Source organism: Nyctibius grandis, chromosome 1 (genome assembly GCF_013368605.1).
Source record: "Nyctibius grandis isolate bNycGra1 chromosome 1, bNycGra1.pri, whole genome shotgun sequence".
In the NCBI taxonomy this organism is placed as follows: domain Eukaryota; kingdom Metazoa; phylum Chordata; class Aves; order Nyctibiiformes; family Nyctibiidae; genus Nyctibius; species Nyctibius grandis.
In genome coordinates, this window is record NC_090658.1 from 77,977,060 (window position 1) to 77,995,070 (window position 18,011).

The 18,011-nt window shown below is 42.9% G+C and overlaps 1 protein-coding gene across 7 annotated transcripts in view; it reads left to right on the plus strand.

The window, feature by feature from the left end:
* FYN (FYN proto-oncogene, Src family tyrosine kinase) overlaps positions 1-18,011 on the plus strand; it is a 150,155-nt gene that overhangs the window by 72,704 nt on the left and 59,440 nt on the right. Inside the window, exon 1 of one of the 7 annotated variants that reach the window (XM_068404380.1) lies at positions 8,087-8,182. The exons of 4 other annotated variants lie outside the window; for them this stretch is intronic. The gene's annotated coding sequence lies outside the window, so the exon portion shown is untranslated. Of the gene's footprint in view, positions 1-8,086; positions 8,183-9,151; positions 9,235-11,228; positions 11,301-18,011 lie in introns of those variants that run through there. 2 more of the 7 variants (XM_068404467.1, XM_068404655.1) reach the window with 2 other exon arrangements.

The window sequence follows — 18,011 nt, forward strand, 5'->3', positions numbered from 1 at the left end:
CTTCAAGTGCTCTGTTGAAAGAAAAGCATTAAGTATGAAAATTCAGATGTTGCTTTAGGGAGTGTTTCATCAACTTTGCTCTTTTTTGTATGTGCATCGGGGTATTTTTGTCACTGTGCAATTGATACAAAAACTCCTGTTCCATCACACTGGCATGTTCTCATACCTTCTGTTCCCCTTCCTCCCCTCTAGAGAACTAAATAAAAACATGTATGTGATACACTGCAGGGGCCACCACCATCCAACCCATTATGAGTTCAGATTTAGATATGGAACAGCCTTGCACCTGGTTCACGTCAGCACTGATCATTTAATATTAAAGTGTAAGTGCAGCTTGGAGCGGGCAGGTTCCACCCAGATGATGGTGGAATCCTGGGGCATTGTAGGTGGGATCTCCAGGAATTTAGTTGCTAGGAAGCATCACCTCCTAGTGAGCTCGTGCAAACGGAGATTTATTTTTTCAGAGGTTAGTAATTTAGTCATGTTTGGGAGTTTTCTTCAGAGATCAAAATACAAAGATTCTCTCTTAACACCTTGCAAGTTTATGATCCAAATCACAAAACCTCTCGAGCTGTTCAAGGGGTGACCAGAAGCTTTTAACATGAACAAATCACTCCAGTTTCCCATGCCTTGTTTCAGAATTAGCTTGAAAACTTTTGGTTGAAGTCGTGCCAAAAATCCAAAACAGCAACAAAGCAAGGAAAAAAAAATCTCCCAGCAAACATCCAGCAAGGAGAATATTGCCAAACTTGGGACTGTTTGTGCAAGTTTATAATCAGGCAGGCAACAGGGTCTTAGTAGGTAATGTTATCAACCCACAGCTAATGAGCCCCGCAGCGCAGGGAGTGAGGAACGCCGCAGAGAGAGGCAGGGCTCTTATCCAGGGCCTGGTTTGCGTGATGCGCTGTAAGACACAAATCATACCCAAGATTAAAACGAATACAGAACATGATTTCTGGGCATCAGATAAGGCTGTTCCTGTGGATAAGACTCTTACTAAATGAATATGTGTTGTAGTGATAATACATCAATAGGTAGAGTTCAAGGTATGTGAACAGATGCAGATTTTCCTGAGCTGAGTGCACTGCATTTTGTAGTACAGCCATGGTGCTGCTCTACTCCTAGAGAGTTTCTTTTATGAAATACAGGGGTAAGGGGGCGGTTAATGTAATTCTCTCGACATTAATTCTGCCTCATCAATACTTCATGGATTTAATAGATTTTAGAGCTACAATCATTTGGGAGATTATTTTATCAGCCAAGCACAGTGGAGGTTGCTGAAACTAAATGAAGGACAGAATGCATGAGTGTGTGATATAGGATGCTGCGGTATCAAGAAGATTTATTATTATGGGATTTGTTTAGGAGATTTCTCTGTGCCTTTGTGAAACTTTATGTTGGGCACTAGATACTTTGCATATAGACAAGTTCTCTCTTCAATAAGAGTTTGGTATGGATCTCTAGGCACAAGATGTCTGTTTCCACCTCATAGCATAAGCACACTGCTCTAGTTCTTCATCTCTCATTACGTCTACCTCTCGCTTAAATGCTCATCTGGCATGAACATAATGAAACTGTATATAAAGGAGCATGAAGAAAAGGAAGATCTCATTGCAGATTACCAAAGCTGAATATTTGTGGACATTGAGTTATTTAGATTAATCACTTTGCTAAGCTCAAAGAGAAAAGAAAGCCTGGGAAGCAATCCAGAAAAACCAAGAAGAGAAACTAAAGAAGATAGTTTGAAGATCACGCATTAGCGCGTGTTTTGAGAATGCCTGCAGTGCTGTGCCACAATACCCATTTCAAAACAAAAATGAAGGTGGGTGTGTCTTGAAGGCCAGTGCTCAGTCGTGAGGGAGGTTCCTGCTTGACGTGTCACTCTCCATCAGCTGAGGTGGAAAGCTCTGTCGGGGAGCACTCCACATGGTCCTGCTGCAACCCTGCTAGCAATGGTGAACAGCATTCATGGGCTCCAAAGGGTCCCACACAGCCTCCACTGGCCTGGGAGAGTCAGCTGATGATGGGAGAGTCATCAGGGAAGTCACTGATGGCGACTTTTAGAAAATATCCAGTGAGCTTAAATTCATGAGAAATTTGTGTTCATGCTGAAGGTATCACCCTGAAAACCTCAGAGCTAACAGAGGTTTATACAGCCTTCTAATAAATAGTGCTTTGTCCTTGTGACCTTTATACCTGTTCTCCACCCACCTATAGGAATATATCTAATTTAGCAAGTCATATTACTCATATTGTTTTTAGGGAAGAGAAAATAATAAAAGATTCAACTGTGTAAATGCCCTTCCTGCCCATCTCATTAGTATTAAGAGACAGGGAAAGTCTGCTTTGAAATTTCCCCTCTGGCAAAAGCTTGAAAAACCTTGAAGATTGTGTGCATCCTTGATCATGTCATGCAACAGCAGTAGTGAGAAATATAAAATTTACTAGCTCAGTCTGCTAGGGTGTTGAATGCTGTGCTGAGTGCTGCAAATCCTGCCTTTCTAGTCTTACAAGGTGATATCTAATCCCATAACAACCTTTCAGACCGTATTGATTTACCGACATAAGTTTTGCCTTTTTTTAATCAAACTGCATTTCTTTGTATTTTATTTTGTGCAAAAATCATGATAACTGAAGCAAATGGCTTTACAGGCAGAAGGATAAAAGTAGAAATACCATGAGACTTTCTAGATTCTTCATAAAATTATTAGTTAAAAATATGCATGGATCCTAGATGTGATCTGAAATGTTAACTACTTTGGTCCTTGATTAACCAGCCTTCCCATTGATGCAGTTAAGATGCTAGTTAGAAAGAAGACTGTGGAAAGAAACTTCAACTGTACACTTCAGAAACAGGATTTCAGGTCATTTCTTGTCCTTTTGTTTCTTATCAAAAGTTAAAAGTTTGTCTTTTTTTCAGTGGGAACTTACAGCAAATTGTAGTATTGTATGCTTAAAGCTAGTGGTTGCATTGGTGCACCAGTACCTATTGCTGTGATGGGTGCTGAGTCTGGTTAGTTATAATTGGACTGAATCATCAGTTTAGGAAATTCCTCATTTTGCGGTGGTATTTGTTGGTTGTGCACAACACTTACAAGTTTTTGTCCATTTTTTCCCCCTCTGCTAATTCTGCAATATTAGGGCATTAGTCTCTCTCTGCATGCCATTTACTATCAAACATAATCCCCTTTCCCCCCCATTTCTTTCCATTTACATCCTCTGATGAGAAATATTTAGGCGACTACATGTCTTTGTTCTGGTAAGACAGAGGCTGATGGAACATCCTTTACATGAAATTCTGCATTTTGGTATCTGGTAAATGCCTTTACAGGAGCCCAAGATCATTCCATTTGCTTTTTTAAATGTTTTGCTCTTGACTTTTGCCCTCTATCTGACTGTAATTACACAGGGAGGCTTAGTTTGAGTCTAACCACCAGCTTTCCCGTATGTCATTAGATGTTGTTGGGGATTAGCATGCACAGTTGTAAATGACAGTATATATCTTCGTTTTCTTTTTTGGATTAGCCTGTTTATAAGACCAATGTTTCAGATGAGAGAGAGAGCGCACTATTCAAAGCTGACAAAGCAGAAGGAAAGCTTGTGTTGAATTAAGGGGCTGCTTGCAGCAGCCTTTTGCTCACCCCAGTGAAGTAAGAGCACGCCAAAGATGCAACCTGCATTGCTAGTGTAAAACAGAATTCTTGCACGTTGATACTGAAGTATTCATCATTTCTGTGTTAGTGCAGCATGTGCCTTCCACGTGTGTGTCACCCTCTGCATGTGGTGTAGATGTTATCCAGAGTTATTTGCAGAAACTTGCCTAGTGATGCATCTGGAATATGCCATTGACTATTATCAATGACAGTGACTCTTGCACATAACTGTGGCTGCTGTCTTTCTCTGAGCAGTTTCTTGTGGCTTACACTCAGTAAAAGATGTAGCACCCTTTATCTAATATCTCTTGCAGAAGCATGCAAAAGGACTATGTGTTGCATAGTACGCAGAAAGCAGCCCACCTTGAAGACATTTCAGGAGGTGGATGTTGGGCAGAGCCCTGAGAAAGGAGCTCTGTTCCCAGGCAGAGAGACCAAAGCACTCAGGCCACTAGCTGTGCACAGCCGGGGGTCTTTGGGAAGAGCTCACACTCAGAGCAGTTTTGATACTTTGCTTTTCCCATCCAGTTTAGGTCCCCAAACTTGCATCTGCTTTTACCCATGCTTTTATGCATGTGTGATCTGAGTGAACTTATGTGAGACCTGAGTTTTAAATTTTGTGGGAAACACAGAGCTGTTACTCTGGTGTTGCAAGACCCCTTTTACAGCACCTTTAAGTTTCCAGAAATGAAAAGAAAATTATGTTTTTCCTTTGAGGCATGTATTTGAGATATCTTTGAAAGTCATGTGTATTGCAGGGGACTTCTGATTGCTGTATTAAATATTTCTGTTGCTTAACAACAAAAGTTTTTATTGCTGTATTAAATATTTCCCTAGTTGTAATTCTGATTAAAAAAATTAAAAAAATCCTAAGCCATGACTTTTAACCACCTGTTCTTCTCTAAGAAAACTCTTCCTCAGTACTACGAGAGTCCAGTACCATTCCAGGCCACCACCCTTCTCCAGCAGGAGCTGTAAGAGTGCTGCTGTGTAGAGAGTTTTTGTGTCAAATTATCACTGCTGCTTTGCTTCCACTGTAACCAGCAATTCTCATGGTATTTTTTTCCCTGAATATTTCTCCTCTTTTTGAAGCTACTCATGATTATAGTCATGGTCTTGCTGTCTTCTTTTTCTTTTGGATGTCTTACGTCTGGAATAAATTCCAGGAGCTTTAAGGTGTAGCTCTACGCTCTTCTGGGTTGGAGATGCTTCTACTTGTCACCCAGATAAGAGCTTTCCTTGCTTAAAACAAGAAAATAGGGGGGAAAATAATAAATATATATGTATATATATAAAAAACTTTTCAGTTCCATGGTGGAGGAGGAAGACACCCTAGGCACAGCTGGCAATTAGTTGTATAGTTTCTTCAGGTTGATAACCAGCTCTGGTAGAAATCTGTTTTTTGACAGACAGTTCTCTAATGATATTAGACAGGGAGAGCAGCAAATTTAATATGCTCTGCAAGTCAGTGTTGGTTGAAGCACGAGAAAACTGAAAGTCTGAGAGAAATCCCCTCGGAGCTTGCTTTGTCTGCTCGCAACTTGCCCTTTCTTGTATTTAACCAGTTTGAATGCAGGTCATCTGTCTGAGGCTCATCTGTGTCAGTGGAGTGGTGGAGTGTGAAGGGAGCCTTGGTGGTTTTTTTCCTTTCTTTTTTTATAAACCCAGAACACATGAACAAAATAGCGGGCAGTATGCAAATTGAAATCATGGCAATGCACACAATGGGTCGAAGTAGCTGCTGGTAATGGTGCTGTCAGAAATCTGTTCTTGGTCAGTTTGGCAAGACATAAACTAGTAAGTGGCTCACCAAAGTTACCTCACTGGTTATTAGGCAGGTAATGCTGTACATTTACTGTGTCAACAAGCTTGACTGTAGCTTAACGTGTCCAGCAGTCTCCAATTAAACATTCTGTAATTTAACAGAAGTAATTCCTTCTGATGATGTGTACTGTTTTCCTGCAAGGGTCTGGAAACATCTAAGCCATCCCAATCCATTTGTTAAATATTATAGATGTTGCTCATCTTATGATTAAACAAAAGCTTGAAAAATAGGATTCTTCGATGGAGCCCAGTTAAATCTTTTGCAAAGGCTGTTAAAGTGTCAGATATGGCTTGCAAATAGCAGAGACTGATGCTGCAGATTATTTAAATCTGTATGGCATCATCAGTGGATAATTTACAAACCCCACTTATGATGTAAATGTATTCAGTAACCAGTAGAGCATTATGTATGTGAGAAATCATACTTTTGTGCGCTGTAAGTCATCCCACCTGCATTATGTTTGTTCTGGGAGGAAAACAGTGTCTGTGACTGGGAGCCTCTCCAGGGAGCTCATCCTCAAATCTCTGCAGCTGTGATTTACAAGAACAGCCTCATGAAGCTTCTTGAACCTTTTGGAGCTTCCTGCTTCTTTGTTGGTCTTTCCAGGTCTAAGGTAATTTTAGCTACTTCTTAGCAATTAGATTAGGCACAGGCAATTTCCTTGTAAAATTGCCTGAGCAGGTCCTTTCCTAAATATAAGAACCTTGTTGTGGCTCAGAGGTAATTGGCAGGATAATTAAACTGGACTTCAGTGCTGCAAATAGGTATGCAGTTAAACTCCACAGATCTGCTCAGGTGCTTTGTTAAGTTTCTGTATACATAGGCTCTGTCATGGCCATATGTGTCTTCCATTTATGGTTTCTGCTGCAATCTATGCATCGTTCACTCTGGAAAACCATGATTTTAAGTACACTGCTTGATAAAGCACTTGTATCTCTTATCCCACAAATGCACCAACATTAGATGTATTCACATTGATTTGTGCCATGTCTTTTTTAGGTGTTTATTTTAAAAGTGTTTTAATCCCTTAACATTCAGGGGTTTTTAAGACAGAGGAAACAGAGAACAGTTAAAGACTTGACACAAACTGGGAATCACCTTTGTGAGGATCTTTCCAAATAAGCCTGAGAATTGTACAAAACCAACAATTACTTTTTCATGCAGGGTCCATATTGATTTTGTGCTGCACAGCACATCCTGCTAGGTCTTTGTCAGAACGAACCGCGCTAACCTCCTGCCCCTTCCCCTGACAACCTCATCGCTTTCTAACTGCCTGTGTCTCATGCCCCTGCAGCTATCCCCATAAACACAAATGCACCTTTCAACATTTTTCGAGCTTTTTCCTTTTCATTTTGGAGAGCACGGGGAAAGCAAAGTGTCCCTGTCCACACACAGACATACCCTTATGTTTCCACCCAGTAGTCTGATTGCTAAAAAATATCCATGGGTAATTAGTACTGTATATTTAGTTAATTGATTTAAAATTAAATGCCACTGGCGCTGGCAAAAGGTCATACTAGGTTCTGTTATGGCTTTGAGAAACCCCCTGTTTTAGTGAAAACTGTTTCTGAGAAGCGATATTGTTTCTTTGTGTGCTGCCTGTGACAAAAGAGGAGCAGGGTGTGCAGTTTTCACAAAGGGTGCTGTAAATTTTATTATCATGTTTTCATCTAGATCATGGGGTTTCCGTGTTGATCTTAAGAAAGCAGCCCTTCAGTGTAAGTAGGCGGGTGTATCTTCTTATGCGCAGCAAAAGGAGCTGGTGTGCCAGCAGTCTTGTGGGTGAGATAGGAACCTCATCTCCGGCTTCCTAGTCCACCATCCTCATTATTAGATGATGCTGCCTCCTAGGCAGACAGATTACTTCATATTTTCATTCATTAATGATTTATCAGACAGCTCCTCCCCTAAAGGCTCATCTCTTCTGTTATATTTACAGCCCACACACAACCAGCAACATGTAGCTGCCAGCTGGCATGCTGGCATTAAGAGTGCAAGCTGCTAGCCCTCTCCGCATCTCCTGCTGCCCCCTCCTCCCCTCCCTTCCCAGCTGCTCAGCTCACCTGCCCACTCCTCGCTGTCTTGGATTGCACCAGAGCCATCAAATCTCCATGTGTCCTGTTCCCCCATCCCACCTCTCCAATCTGGTTGCTTAATGTGTTTTTACTAACTATAACTTTTGTTTTAAAAAAAGAGAGATGAGGTGCCCCCACTTGTAATGCAGCTTGTGGTTTTTTTTGCGGAAACAGTGGCCTCTTTCAAAGCACAGCACATTTTGGTGTGAGGGTACACTCAGTGGTGACTTACATTTTAGTTCCAGGTAGAATTAGTAGAGAAGAGGGAGTGCTGGGGAGAAAATGAGCGAGCTGTGTCTGTGAGCAGGAAGGTGTGGGCTGGCTTCAATTTCAGGTTTTCCTATCAGGTGCTTGGCACAACAGCTCTTTTGAAATCCTTCTCCAGTTGTCTGTGTGAGAAAGTGATTTTTATCACATCACTAAAGATTAACTCTATTCTTGTTCTCTGTTCTGCTCCCAGAAATCGGGCACGCTCTGAGGTCTGGGAAAGGGAGTCCAAATGAAATCTCATGGTGAAAGAGGAAAAATCCAGAACTGTTTACCACTCTCCAACTTGTTCACTGCAGGCGGGTTGTGACTGAGTACGACAGGGGAACAAGGGCTGTAGGACAGGAGGAAAAAAGTATAAGGTAGGAGAGAAGGAATAAATGAAACTCCCTTGAGTCATTTATACATGAATGTGCAACTCTTGAGCACTTAATCTACTCTTGGTGACTGATAACTAATTTTCTCTCTTCCTTCTCCCACACCTTCCCAGCGTCTTCAGAAAGGGCATGTGACAGGAATAACAAATCTCATTATTTTAGCAGGCTACAATGGAAATTATGGATTAAAAGTGCTGTGGATGCCTCAGCAGAGAGAAACTGGCTGTTTCTAGGATGCCTAACAAATTTTCACTTGCATTTTTTTTGAGAACTTCTGAATTATTCAGGCCCCTCCACGTACCCCTTTGGCACAACACTTCTAAGTAAACTAGTGTTAAAGGCATCAGGCTCTGACCGAGCAGCCTTGTTGCTCCTATGGCTTGAGGACAGCCAGAGTCTGACACTGAGCAAGCTCAGGCTTTGGGGCAAGTCTGGATCTAAATCCAGACCTGATTATCTTTACTCTAGGTCTCCAAGCTGGAGCTTTGCGCTGCTGTTTTAAGGAGAGAGCTTGAAGGAGAAGGGGAGTTCAGGCCAACACACATAATAGTGCCACTGTTCTGTTGTATGCTGCAAGACTAATCAATTTGGATGCCTTTGGTTTTGGAGGGGAGAGAGGTGGGTGAGAACAGTAGGCACCTGTGTGCTTTGGACAGCCAGGTGTCTGGAAAACTAGTGTCAGCCCTGAGGGAGTAGGAACTCTTGCTGCTCCTCCGTGGCCTCCCTGTTGCAGATGGAGCAGGCTTCAGAGCTCCCACAGGGATGAGTGGGAGGCCATGGCAGGGCTGTGCTCACACAGGCCCAGAAAAGAGGCCATTGTAGAGTGACTCAGGTCAGAACAGAGGGAAAACCAAGAAGAAACAACAAGTAACTGATTTCAAGGGGTAGTCTGTGAGCAGAACAGGGACTTGGGACATGGATCTTGCAGGTCTCCAGACCAAGGACACAGCCCATCAGTTGCTGCAAGGCTGGTCCATCCCAGAACCGTGGATGAGGATGGCAGCAGAACTGGAGAAAGCACGTCCATGCATTAGCAGGTGTGTCAAAACTTCTTCCAGCTCTCTCGATAAAACCTGTCAAACCTGGCACATGACTGTCACCAGAACTAAGGGCTTGTTTGCCCTGGGAGGTTGCCATCAGTAAAGCCAAGTATAAATTTACAGCACCTGACTAATTTGTAACAGTTCGCTGTATATGGAATACGTTACCTCATGCATAGCATACGTTGAGTGTGCAAAAAGTTGCTGTAGCATGAAGAGTGTGCACTGAATTTTCCCCTAGTGCTAACTGCCTGCGGTAAACCACAGTTTACCGAGCAGTTGTTTGGTTTTTGTTGCATCCTGTCTCTTAGCTTTACAACTTGGATGAAAGCACAGGTTCTAAAAAAGCAGGAATTTGCACCACACCATTTCCCTGCAGAATGCATACCGTGCTTTTGTTACATTACTGAATTGTTGCATTTGTCTCTACTTTCTAACAGGAGGGAGAGGAGGACATTAGTAAGTGCAGCAGGTCTAAGTATGACCTGACAGAATCACAAATCACTGCCGTTAGAAAGGGCCTCTGGAGATCATCTAGTCCAAACCCCCTGCTTAAAGCAGGGTCAATTTAAGGTTGGTATCTCAGAGTCATGTCCAGTTGGGTTTTGAGTACCTCCAGCAATGCAGACTCCACAGCCTCTCTGGGTGACCCGTTCCAGTGTTCAACACCCTCACAGTAGAAAAGGATTTTTTTTTCTTATGTTTAAACAGCATTTCCTGTATTTTAATTTGTGCCCACTGACTCTTGTCCTGTCGCTGAGCATCACTGAGAGGTCTGGCCTTGTCTTCTTTGCTGCCTCCCATCAGGTATTTCTCCATGTTAATACCATCCCCTTGAGCCTTCTTTTCTCCATGCTGAACAGTCACAGCTCTCTGAGCCTTTTCGCATAGGAGAGAGGCTCCAAACTCTTAACGATCTTTGTGGCCCTTTGCTGGACCCGCTTGAATAAGTCCATGTCTCTTTCGTACTGGGAAGCCCCAAAATTTCAGGGACCCCCAAATTGGATCCAGCACTCCAGACATGTCCCACCAGTGCTTTGTAAAGGGCACCTCCCTCATCCTACTGGAAGTACTGTTTCTAATGCAGGCCAGGACACTGATGGTCTTCTTTGCCATAAGGGAGCATTGCTGGCTCATGTTTCTGTCCACTGGGACACCCAGATTTCCTCCTGCAGAGCTGCTTTCTAGCTGGTCAGCCCTCAGCGTATACCCCCCAGCATGGGGTTATTCCTTCCCCAGCACAGGACTTCGCATTTCCCTTTGTTGAACTTCAGAAGGTTCCTGTTGGCTCATTTCTTCAGCCTGCCAAGGTACCTGTGAATGGCAGCAAAACCATATGGGGTATCAACTACTCTTCCCAAACCTTCTAAGGTTGCACTGTCTGCTGTCATATAGATCATTAACGAAGAGGTTAAACAGTATTGGCCCCAGTATCGACTTCAGGGATACACCAGTAATGCCCCATTCAGCAGCAGGCCTACATTTTCCTTAGTCTTCTTTTTGCTGCTGATATACCTGTGAAAACACTTCTTACTGCTTTTGACAACCCTCACTGGGTTCAACTCCAGGTGGACTTTGGCTTTCTTAACCCTATCTGACCCTGCTTCCATCTCTTGTATACTTCCGTTTCATGTTTGAGTTTAGTCAGGAGCTCCTGGTTCATCCATGTGGGCCTTCTGTTGCCTGTGCTTGACTCTGCATATTGAGATGGACCGTTCTGGAGCTTGAGGGAGGTGATCCTTGAAAATCAACTAGCTCTCCTGGACCTCTTTTTTCTCCAGGACTGTATCCCACGAGATTCTTCTAAGCAGATCCCTGAAGAGGCCAGTCTGCTCTCCTGAAGTTCTGGATTGTGATCAGTCTTTTTGGAAAAAGACCATCCACCACCTCATGATCAGTGCAGCCCTCGCTGTCCCAGACCTGCACATCCCCTGGTCCCTGTTTGTATGTGTAAGGGTCCAGCACAGTGTTTCCCATTATTGACTCTTTGGTCACTTGTGTGAGGAAGCTACCACCAATGCTCTTCAGGAATCTCCTGGATTGCTTGAGCCCTGCTGATTCAGGTTGGCATTTTCAGCCTTTTCTGATATTTAACATATCCGTGGCTGCTGTTTCTTTGTGCAAACTATTCAGTCATTTTACATGATTAAACTTTTGAACTCCATCCTGAAATTACGTCCTGTGGAAAGCAGTTCGCAAAAGAAGGTTAAGTAAGGCATGTACCAGAATGAAACATGTAGCCCACCTAATGCATTGGGTTTTATTTCCTCCCCTTTTCTCACGCTTAAATGTAAAATAAGCATTATAGTGTAGGAACCAGGCAAAGGCTAATTTGCCTCATTTGAATGTGAAAAGGAGCCCACATCCTTCCTGTGCCCTGCAAAGAATGCAAAAAGACTTTACAGAAAAAACAGATGTACTAATATGTATCACTTGTTGGGGGCAGGGGGAATCCAGGGTGCTGCCATTAAAGCAATGCTGAACTTGCAAGAAAACAAAAGCACTAGCATACAAAATACAGTGCTGGGAAGCTCACAAAGTTGGGACTGTTTTCTTTCACTTACATTTATGCTCCTGGCATCTGAAAAACTGCTCTGAAAAAATACATACAAAATAAAACATTTAATCTCATTCTTCACGCTCAAGAAAATCTTCACTGAAGATGGTTAAGTACCCAAATGCAAAGAAAAATCAGAAGCTCCGGCCCAGCCTTGGGGAAGTCTTCTGCATTTCAGAGTCAGTATTGCCTTGCCAGAAGAGACACTACTCGCATCATAAACAAAACAAACATAACTTTTTGAAGTATCCCTTGATTTTACTTATATTTTTAACTCCCCTACCTGTGTAACACATATAAATATGAAAGAGTTAGTGCTGTTAGCTCACCAAAAATACAAGATATATTGGGGAGGGTTTTAAAGGTTTAATAGTTTTTAACCCTGTATGTTATTTCTACAGCTATGCAACCCAGGTCAGAGTACTGTCCTTTCCTGACCCATCTGTTTATCCCTTCCTAAGAACTCCAGCAATGCGCAGTCAGCACTGATCGGTCAGTTTGCAAATCTGCTGGTGCTCAGAACTCCCCAAATTCACCAACCTGCCTGATGCAGATTTGGCCCCGAAGCCATATAAAGTCTCTTGCCAGCTTTGAGCTTGCAGACAGAAGGCAGTTGCATGTGGCCATTTATAATTTATTATATACAAGTATTGTCGGTCACAGTAATAAAAGGGATAAGTATAAGAGAATGCTTGAAAGTTTCCTCTTCAAAAGCTACCTCAGACTTCCTGAATTAAAAACTGGTTTTGCAAAACCAGAGAAGTGAAGCGCAGCAGTCAGTCAGGTTCCTTTGTTCAGCAGTGGTAGCGGGGTAACATCCATGGATGGGTGCAGCAACTTCGTGAAGGCGTTGTGCTGTTTCCCTAAATGCAGCACAATGGCCATTTTCTTATGGTCTGCAATACCGAGGGTCAAGACCACAACAAAGACTCTTCAAAATTGACGTTTCCTGCTTGATGTACTGTTTGCATCTTTTTGGGAAGTGTTCTTAATTCACAGGAGTTTTAAGACTATGACATTGACACAAAAATTACCAGCCATGGATAAGGCAGGCTCAATAACCTTGAAAAGATAAATTTTAAGCCCACTTACCTAAATCACTTACGTGAATGTGAATGCAGTACAACATCTTGAGGTGTTTGATTTGCAGTTTAGCTGCAGACTTGTTTTGTAGGATCAGGGTAAATAAAATCTTGGCCTTGAACTAGTATCTGTGTTTTGGAACAAACATCTCAATGCAGCACACTGCAGAAGGAAGGAAGCAGAATAGAAATTAGATCACTTTCCTGCATTATTTCTTGTAAGTGTAGTCTTCTTACGTATGGAATACATATTTCCTGTTGTAAAAATACTGTAACAGCCTGCAATAACCAAACAACTGATAACCTACTGTCGCTGAAAACTGGAGTCATATTAGATGAGCATGTTTAGAGGGAAGTGTTCAAAGCCTGCAGATGATCGCATCTCTTGTGCTCTGAAAATATAGTGAGAGTGAACTACATAATAACTGCTGTGATTGTCATAACAACTGTAGCTTTGCAGTATGGAAGAAACAATAAACTTTGACTCTTCGTACAAATGGCAGTGTAAAGATATGGGTGCATTTGGTTCTCACTTTTTCTTTTGTATGATCTATGCATTTAGATGAAATCACGTGGGTATCTTATCCTCTCTTTTTCATGTGCCTTAATCCTAGAGTGCAGGTGCTTTATATATCTCTGTCTACAGTAATACTGGTTTGTAACCCTATTCCACAAGTTGTCTTACAGCTCCATTAAGTCCCAGCTGCACTAACTGCACTGTCACAGTACTGTGATAGCAGCCAAGGAGGTGGGAATCCAATTTAATAACAGAATCACCAATCATAGAATGGTTTGGGTTGGAAAGACCTTTAAAGATCATCTAGTCCAACACCCCTGCCCTGGAAAGGGACGTCTTCCACTAGACCAGGTTACTTAAAGCCCTGTCCAACCTGACATTAAACATTTACAATGATGGGGCATCTGCAACTTCTCTGGGCAACCTGTTCCAGTGTCTCACTGCCCTCATCATAAAAAAAATTCTTCCTATGTCCAATTCAAATCCACCCTCTTTCAGTTTAAGGACTCTTTCAGCTGAAGACTCCAGAGCTAGACGTAGTACTCCAGGTAGGGTCTCAGGAGAGCAGAGCAGAGGGGCAGAATCACCTCCCTTGACCTGCTGGCCATGCTTCTTTCAATACAGCCCAGGATATCGTTGGCTTTCTGGGCTGTGAGCACATGTTGCTGGCTCATGTCCAGTTTTCCATCTACCATTGCCCCCAAGTCCTTCTCCACAGGGCTGCTCTCAATCCCTTCATCGACCAGTCTGTACAGATACTGGTGATTGCCCCAACCCAGGAGCAGGACCTTGCACTTGGCCTTGTTGAACTTCATGAGGTTCACAGGGGCCCACTCCTCAAGACTGTCAAAGTTCCTCTGGATGGTATCCCTTCCCTCAAGCGTATCAGCTGCACCATACAGCTTGGTGTCATCCGCACACTTGCTGAGGGTGCACTCAATCCCACTTACCATGTCTTTAATAAAGTTATTGAACAGTGCTGGTCCCAATACGGACCCCTGAGGGACACCACTTGTTGCTGATCTCCATTTGGACATCGAGCCATTGACTGCAACTCTTTGGATGTGGCTATCCAGCCCATTCCTTATCCATTGAATAGTCCATCTATCAAATCCATATCTCTCCTGTTTAAAGACAAGGATGTTGTATGGGACTGTGTCAAAGTCCTTACAGGAGTCAAGGTAGATAATAAACTTTTATTTTGATTAAAGCCGCCTTCTCATTCGTAGTATTAAAAAAATGTTTCAACCATACTTTTGCAACTTGACAAAAGCTTTAAAAAATATAAGACAACAGCATGAGAAATTCAAGGGATTCCTTAGCACATTCAGTAGTATTTTTGATCAGCCTTTGTTCTCTGACTCTCTAGAGCAGTGATTCCAAAGTTTTCCTTGTGGATAGTTACGCAAGGAGCAGGACACCACATGCTCCAGGGACTAAAGTGTTTGATAATTCCTGATGACTGGTGGCCCTAAAACCCTTATTCCCTGAGCATCACAACATTTACACAGGTTCCAACATAGGTGAAAAGGTCCTGCAGCCTCTGATGATCAGCCAAATAGTGGACCACACTTTGTGGCCACATTCTGGCAGTAGGTCACATAAAGGGTGGTAGACGAAGAAGGACGAAAGTCTGTTTTTTCTTTGTGTAGGGGTGGTTTGATGTTCTAGATCAAGTAGTTTCAGTGGCTGTAACACATGCTCACTCTTCTCTCAGAGACCACGCTTCTTATGGACTTTCAAAATGGTAATTTTTATCTGTCATCGTGGTCAGATAGCACGTGCGGACTTTTGTTGTGGTAGAGTGACCCACACATGTAGCTGCAGAAAAGGGAAGTAAGAATCCATTTCTTCACAAGACTTTCTCTTCTTGGAAGCACTCTAGGCACACAGAAAGGGAAAGCCTTGAAGATCTCATCTGGTTTTTGTGTGATACCATTACAGACAATCTGTCTGCATAGACTGATGGGGAGTTGGAGGAATGGAAGAAAAGGAAAATTGTGAGTAACAGAGGTGGAAGCCTTTCTTAGGAAAGGAGGTGAAAGAGAGAGAATGGAATGAGCTTGGGATCTGTTTTTTTGTTCTTTTTTCATTGTATAAAGTTGAAGGACAAGCCACAACCCTGGTCTTTTCCCTTATGAGTTCTGAAAAACTGTACCATTGATGTGTGTTTTTTTCTCTTTTTATACAGAAGTTATTTCAGGAGCAACAGCGACCAGGTAGAGGAGAAAATCTTTAGCTGAATCTTTTATTCTCAAGATAGTCATCATGGCTTCCTTGATCTGGTTTCCTACCATAATTTATCCTTCCCTTGGAAAAAAATGCCCCCAGCTTCTCTTCTTGCTGGCCCTGCGCAGAAAAATCAGTGTTGCCTTAATGTTCTCTGACATCGAACTATGCAGCCTCAAAGTTGCTAAAGCTTGAGCATTTATGTGAGTGGCAAGGCAGGAAGGTTTCATCTTGGCAAGCATATTGAAAGCAGGTCCATGCAGTCCCCTAAATTTTAGAAGAATGGGAGAAAGGGAAGAAGAGCAGTGTCTTCATTTAGCCCACACACACCCAGGGCTGAACAATAACAGTTCTTCTCTCACCCAATGTCCCTTTCCCAACCAAGGAAGGGAATGGGGAAAAGGAGGGAGATTTGTGGGTTAAAATTAAACAGATTTAATAAAATAAAGAAACCAATATAAATGATAATACAAAACACACAAAATTATACTTAGCTACAAAGTTGCAGAAAGTTGCTCCAGGAATGTCAATCACTGGGAATGAGAAAGTAGTGAAACTGGAAGAGGATAAACCAAAAAAAAAAAAAGCCCCACCTCTCTCCAGCAAGCTTTCCCTTTTATAGTGAACTTGATGTTAATGATATAGAATACACCTGTGGGCCAGCCTGGGTCAGCTGCCCTGCATTTAATTGCAAAGGGCCTTGATCACCATGGCTGGCCACAAACTGAAACAAAATCCCAATGAAACCAGGACAAGCAGTTTGCTTTAAGGTGAGGGAACTATGTTAGTAACTCCCTTGAATGGACTATGGCCATAAAGGACTGAATTATGCTGTTTCTGGGGCTTTAGATTAATATCCTCTATGGAACAGATGTTTCATGCAAATTATATATACAAGTCATGTAAATTTAAGCTATAACTGTGTATACATGCAAATGATACTTTAGAAGCATCTGTCTTGGTTCTCCCTTCCTTAGACAGCATGTATTAGATTTGCTGTTGAGAGGTGGGCATGTGTCTGGCTAGGTTTTGGGTCGTGCTTTGTTTTCTCCTACTGTTTTCTTCAGTGAGGAAAGGAGATTGTGTAAAACTCTTTTCTGGTCTCTGTTGACATCAGCACATTCGATCTGCCTGCATCCAAAAGAATTATGTCAAAGCAATTGCCTGCATTTGTTTCTTAGCGTGTTCTCCAACAGTACTGTTGCTTGAGGGTCAAACTGGAATACATTAAATTGGAACTGGGGCAGAAACTGCAGCCAGCCCCAGGTCAATGATGCCTCTTGAGATTTGCAAAAGTGACGCTTCTGAGGTTCATTGCATTAACTTCCATCGCATTTCTGCGTCTGGTCTGGGTGGCTTACAAACGCAGGTGGGATGGTTAGTCTCACATTCTCCCATTTATTTTCTTCTCTGTGTGTCTGGTGTAAAAGGACAAGCCTGGCATCTGACTTATTTCTTAATATTTCAAAAAGATTTTTTAAATCCATGTATTAAAGCTGTGTCCATCTATGTGGTTTCTATGTGTCTATGTTTAGGAAGATTACCACAGTTACTTCACCTGTAAAAATCACAGAATCACAGAATCACACAGAATGTCAGGGATCGGAAGGGACCTCGAAAGATCATCCAGTCCAATCCCCCTGCCGGAGCAGGACCGCCTAGACCATATCACACAGGAACGCGTCCAGGCGGGTTTTGAATGTCTCCAGAGAAGGAGACTCCACAACCTCTCTGGGCAGCCTGTTCCAGTGTTCAGTCACCCTCACCGTAAAGAAGTTTTTCCTCATATTTATGTGGAACCTCCTGTGTTCCAGCTTGCACCCATTGCCCCTTGTCCTGTCAAGGGATGTCACTGAGAAGAGCCTGGCTCCATCCTCATGACACTTGCCCTTTACATATTTATAAACATTAATGAGGTCCCCCCTCAGTCTCCTCTAAGCTAAAGAGACCCAGCTCCCTCAGCCTCTCCTCATAAGGGAGATGTTCCACCCCCCTAATCATCTTCGTGGCTCTGCGCTGGACTCTCTCTAGCAGTTCCCTGTCCTTCTTGAACTGAGGGGCCCAGAACTGGACACAATATTCCAGATGCGGCCTCACCAGGGCAGAGTAGAGGTGGAGGAGAACCTCTCTTGACCTGCTAACCACACCCCTTCTAATACACCCCAGGATGCCATTGGCCTTCTTGGCCACAAGGGCACACTGCTGGCTCATGGTCATCCTGCTGTCCACTAGGACCCCCAGGTCCCTTTCCCCTGTGCTGCTCTCCAACAGCTCTGCCCCCAACTTGTACTGGTACATGGGGTTGTTCTTGCCCAGATGCAGGACTCTACACTTGCCCTTGTTATATTTCATTAAATTTCTCCCCGCCCAACTCTCCAGCCTGTCTAGG